The 5,532-nt window shown below is 44.1% G+C and overlaps 1 long non-coding RNA gene across 1 annotated transcript; it reads right to left on the reverse strand.

Moving 5' to 3' along the window:
• Window positions 1–572: 572 nt before the first annotated feature.
• On the reverse strand, window positions 573–3,277 carry LOC144141237 (uncharacterized). The gene is made up of 2 exons (XR_013316494.1): window positions 3,160–3,277; window positions 573–1,944 (listed from the first exon to the last, which is right to left on the reverse strand). It is a non-coding gene; the product is annotated as an uncharacterized LOC144141237 (long non-coding RNA).
• Window positions 3,278–5,532: the final 2,255 nt, after the last annotated feature.

Consider the following 5,532-nt stretch of genomic DNA (forward strand, 5'->3'; position numbering starts at 1 on the left):
CGATCACCGGCATGCATGCTTGCTATTCAATGAAGTCGCTGTGATTCTACATTGGTCATGTTCCCCATCCAGTGGCAGGTGTTGCTGTAGCAACTGTTTGCGTTAGTGGAACCCTGGCTCAGCGCCTGGAGACAGGCATATTGAGCACAGAGAAAAAGTTGGCGACTGCACTAAGCGAGTACTGTGTGAATTTATTGTGCCAACAGCAAAGTGCAGAATTCCGTTTCACTCATTTATAAAAAAGCCCTCACCACAGTCATACTTTGTAACACTAATAAAAAAAGCACAGCATTGCTTAATACATCAAAAGCAAGAGTGCAAGCTTACCTTGAGGAAGTTGTTTTGAACTTTTGAAGGCTGGTAAACAGCAAACATGCAAACTATGCAGCGAAAATGAGTGAAGGCATAAGCATGTCGCATCAATGTATTTATTGTCCCATCCAAGAGCCAGCATTGCTTAATACAACAAAAGCAAGAGTGCAAGCTTACCTTGAGGAAGTTGTTTTGAAATTTTGAAGGCTGGTGAACAGCAAACATGCAAACTATGCAGTGAAAATGAGTGAAGGCATAAGCATGTCGCATCAATGTATTTATTGTCCCATCCAAGAGCCACTGTGAACATATTGGTACCAGGATTTAGTTTGTAGCTACCTACCAGCATTGCCATTTTCGCAACCAGCATACTGATGTACGCAGGCTGCTTTATGCAGGAATCAACAAAATGGTTACTGTAAGTGGTGAACAAATGCGACGTTAGGTTACGGTAAAAAGATTGCATGAAAGGAACCCTAGAAAAGCTTAGCTAGAAAAAAAAAAACCCTAGAGCAGAAGTGTTTCGATCAGCATCTGCCAGCACAGTAGAAGCAGGGCAACAATATCTGATCAACGAACGAAACAAGGGTCTTAAAAGAGCGTACACTCGGCATGACAATATACAGCCACAGTGAACAGCAGTGGGTGGATACAATCTGCAACTTGATAACAGCCAGAAGTAGGTGAGGCAGCCTTCTACCCCACTGATCAGAACCTTTTGAGCCGTACTGACAGTGCAAGATGGGAAAGGGCAGCTTAACATTTTTCAATCCATTGTTTGGGCAGACATCAATGGTGCATAAACAAAACACTGCAGCCACAACGTATAATGTAAGTTTTAACTGACATTCACGTGGTGAAAGCTGATCCCCTACGTCACACCTTCATGAATATGTTGCTGGAGGAGGTGGCGGCGTCACAAAAAAGTTTGTGAAAGGTGCACAATAGAACCTGGCTTCAATAGAGGTTTACATGGGCAGTGAGGACGTGCCAGCTCTCTCACAGTCATTGGCACCACACACAGTCCTCCTCAGCAGGGTCCCTCAAGTGAATACCACTTTGGAACACAGTGGGCTAAAATACCAGGCAGAATACTTCCACTTCATTCTTTCAGTTCAATAAGCACGTACACAAGTCTTCAAATGGCTGCTCATGGTAGTTAAATGAAGTTGGTTTCATGCTGTGCCAAGGCTATCGCAAATGAAGCCACTGCTATAAGTCACATTTATGCATACAATGGATGGTTTTGAACAACTAATTTTTTTGCACCCGAGAAAAATAGTTCGAATCTTGAGTGCCTAACAAGCAAGATTCAAAGAACATCTTCCATGCACTACAAGGCACTTTCCTCACCACTTGTTTTTCTCTTTATTGTGCAGCTGAATGTACAGGATTGTTTTTACTATTTACATATCGTAGGCTGCAATCAACCTCTCCCCAAGCCCTTTTGCTTTTTCAACAGTGGCCCTGGCTAGAATTTTTGTGTTTTTGGCAGCTTGGCGGCATGCCTGCCTTGTCTTGTGCTGCTGATGATCCATCCAATGACCCTGACTTGGAAACTGGTTGCATGCCTGGTGCAGCTTCTTGTGTTGCCTGCTGGTCTGCTCCTTGCACTGCTGACACAGCTGGGACCTGTATCGAAATGGATGGCATCATTGAAGGTTTTGCAAGGCTTTTGTACAGATATTTAGAGCACAAGTATGTACTCTTAAAATCCAGCACACCAGCATGCTTATTTACAAAAAGGGTTCCAGCAACATAACATATTCAATGACTCTGGCTTTCTCATAAAAACACACAGTTACGATCAGCTGCGCGCTGCCGTGTTGACACTGAAGTCATTACTTAAACCAAAGAGAAGGCACATACAATAAACACACAGGACGCCAACAATGTTTTCAGAGGTCGTGCTTTAACAAGACATGACTTTAGCAGTTGGATTATTCAAGACTGAACAACCACACAAAATGAGTAAATGTTTTGAACTTATTGTGGAACAGCTACGGAACAACGAATGCATGAAGGCAGCTTGTGTATTATGGAAATGGTACCCCAGAGGCACTATTTAGTTGCTATTTAGGCAAGCACCGTCTGATCAGCAACATTTACGCTGTTTGACACCTTCGCACGTAATTTCAAACTGTTCCTGCGCTTCGGCACGCTTGTATAGAGGCACTGGAAAAAATAGAGAGCCTTCAATTTCACACGCGTACCTGGTTATATCTGGGCGTGAGACCTCGGTTAGACAGGTGATGATTGGTACTTGTGGGCGTGTAATGTACACACACGGTGCTTAGATATATCAGTGCGCGTTATTGGCCATCTAATAGAAACATTATACACGGGAATTTTCACAAAATTAGGAACTCCTGTAAAATGCAGCCCACTGCTCCAGAACGCCCTGCATGCCTGCCGCTCTTAGCAAGACGAGGCCGTCTTCTGGAAGGTTAACACGAATGAAGTACGAGAATTTTTTCGCTGTGTGGCCTGATAAGATACCCTGTTTCCTACGTTTGTCGCTCTCAACATATAAAATTAACATTTGCTCACAGAAACAGCTCTACAGTGAGTCAAGACATCAAGAATACACGAATAGTACAACAAAGAAAGAACCCCATTAACCATCCGGTCAATAAAACATCGTCTGCGTGTTAGCGACGAACAGAGGTGATATGGTCGAGTTCCGTGGTCGAGTTGGCCGTTATGGCTTGTTTAAGGCACCAAAGCAAACGATCAGCTGTTACTCAGCGTCCTTTCACGATTTTGTCAGCATGCCGACCGCACGTCGGGTAAGGCGACAACAATTACACTTATGAGTGGAAATGAACAACAACCGTGTATACTTACTTGGGGTTATATGACGCGTCGCTCCGCTACTCGTAGTCTTCCAGAACGAAATTTAACGCTGTGCAGCGGCCCTTCAGCAGACACATGCCACCGATGCCACCGTTGACCATGACCGCCGACTCGCAAGCAAAAAAAAAAAAAAAAAACAAAAACGAGAAAAAATACGCTTCGCCGCCGAATCACCGGCTCCGCTAAACTCAGCCGCGTATGCCGTTCACAAATCACTTTCCCTCTTATAAAAGAGTACTGCTAAACCTTAATTAAAACTTAACGTATAGTACAAGTTGTTTATGCGATTAATAATTTATACTGTAATAAACATTAGTTGTAGCTTTTCAATTTAAAAAAGATATTTCGAGTCAAGTCAAGATGTTGGCATAGTCAAGCCAAGTTCGAAAATCACACGTCTATCTGGCATGGCCGCCCTCATGGGGGTTGAAGCAGACGATCAACGGCTCGCATAGACACTAGCGCCAGTGTCCCCTCTAGTGTATATTAGTATGAAACTCTATGTTCTCGACCACTTCCATGTTATATTACGAAGGTCGTTTTTTTACTTTTGCTAATGAGTTTTGAAGGCTCGTATAATTCAATTTTATCCGCCGTACTTGACACTTTGATGTTTTTATGTTTGGCAATTAGTTCCTTCGTTTTCTTAGTTTTCCAGTTTGTTCCCTACATGATGTTTCTCCCACAGCTGCTGCTGATTCACTGAGGACCACTGTTAGGTTGTCATTCAGCCTGTCTACACTGACCTCGTTCTGCTCGTTAAGCCACTGCCATGCTCAAGTGTATAGCTACGAAAAAAAATGGGTAATATGAGCTGAGCTGGCCACAAAGGCCGCTGATGTTGTATTAGAGTCCCTCTTCACCTTTTTAATGCTATTATAAGCCTAAAACTGTTTATCGTACGCTGCGCCAAAAACGGTGACATTTTCGCAGGAATGCGCAAAAGTTAAGCAACCTTGGTCTGTCTAATGTCCGAACACATTGGGACCACGACAGTTGTGCAAAGACTCTATTTTCGTCTATTCTACACATAAACGGATTACGTATCTGGGTAGCCCTCGTTCGGGCGGTCACAGCGAGTGGTTGTACTTTTCTCTGCGCCCAGGGGTTGTCGAGTTATTCAAATTTCAGCGATGCTATCTGCGTCCCTGGGCCGTCGTCCTATTCCTAGCCCGGTATGGGCGCAGCGTTTCTGACGTAGCGCTGAACTTATTTAAAGTTTTTTAAAAGCTTTTTTCCCTTCGTAACTTTGTGTACGACGCTGTGGAAGGTCTTCGTTAGCTTTGCCAACAATCTTTGACCCCCGATTGCGAATAATTTCCTTTTTTCAAATTTAACCCCGCTGACTGGGCAGGTTAGACTTCTGGTTAAGGCGGGTTGTTCATATCGCGTTTTCGTCGCGCGCTGTTATTATACGGCCTTTCCTTGTTTCTAAGTGCCCGTGCGATGCAGCGGAATGGTTTATAACCTATTTCAACTGTTTAAAGGCCCCGCCGGGTGAATTGCTTGCTTATTCTGCGATTTCGCACAGGCAGCTTCTCCAAATGGGGCTACGGGGTCCGTTTTGTTTACATTTGGGATTTTATCTGCAACTTTACCAAAAATGCGCCTAGCGAGCTCATTTAACTTGTCAAACTATCGGAACAGTCCCGCCATAACGCGAGCACGGCCTTCAAGGGGCCACCCTGTAGCGGAAGTTGGTTAGGTTTGTTTTACTTGCTTTGACACTAGGTGTGACTCAACGCGGCCATCCCCGCGCCGAAGAAAAGAGAATGTTAATATCTGTGAATCTATTGGTGCTAGGAGATTCAAATTTGGTACAGAGGTGCTCTAGAGCTTTATAAAGGAGGAGTCTGAAAGGATTAGACTTACATGGCAAATTTTCTGTCGAAAATCTGAAAATTCTCGCAGCTCCGTCCAAACACGTCCGCCATGACGGGAAACTTCTCGACGCTAGGGTGACTGTTTTTTTTACATTTGGGATTTTGGGAGGTTTCGGATGGTTTGGGATGTTTGGAGGAATGGGACAGAAAAAGCATCCTGACAGAGTTCAGACATTCAACAGTTTGATGCTGGATGCTGTTAGATTCATGTGCGATTAACAGAAAAGCATAGAGACGTAGAACAAGCTCTTAAAATATCAAAGTCATCGCTTGTCCGAGCAGTCCAGCAGTACCAGGACTGCAGTCACAGAGGCAGCATCTTGTTGAAGTCCAATGTGGCCTGCGGTACGGTCTTCACAGGAGAAGATGAAGTACTGTTGAATGAATATTTGATGAAGGCTAGCAAGAGGCATTATGGCCTTACCAGGATACAGGTTCGTTCACTGGCATACCAGTTTGCAAACAGCGTTAAACCTAAAGT

The sequence above is a fragment of the Haemaphysalis longicornis genome, unplaced genomic scaffold, assembly GCF_048455015.1.
Source record: "Haemaphysalis longicornis isolate Haplotype H1 unplaced genomic scaffold, Haemaphysalis longicornis Haplotype H1 scaffold_1, whole genome shotgun sequence".
Classification (NCBI taxonomy): Eukaryota; Metazoa; Arthropoda; class Arachnida; order Ixodida; family Ixodidae; genus Haemaphysalis; species Haemaphysalis longicornis.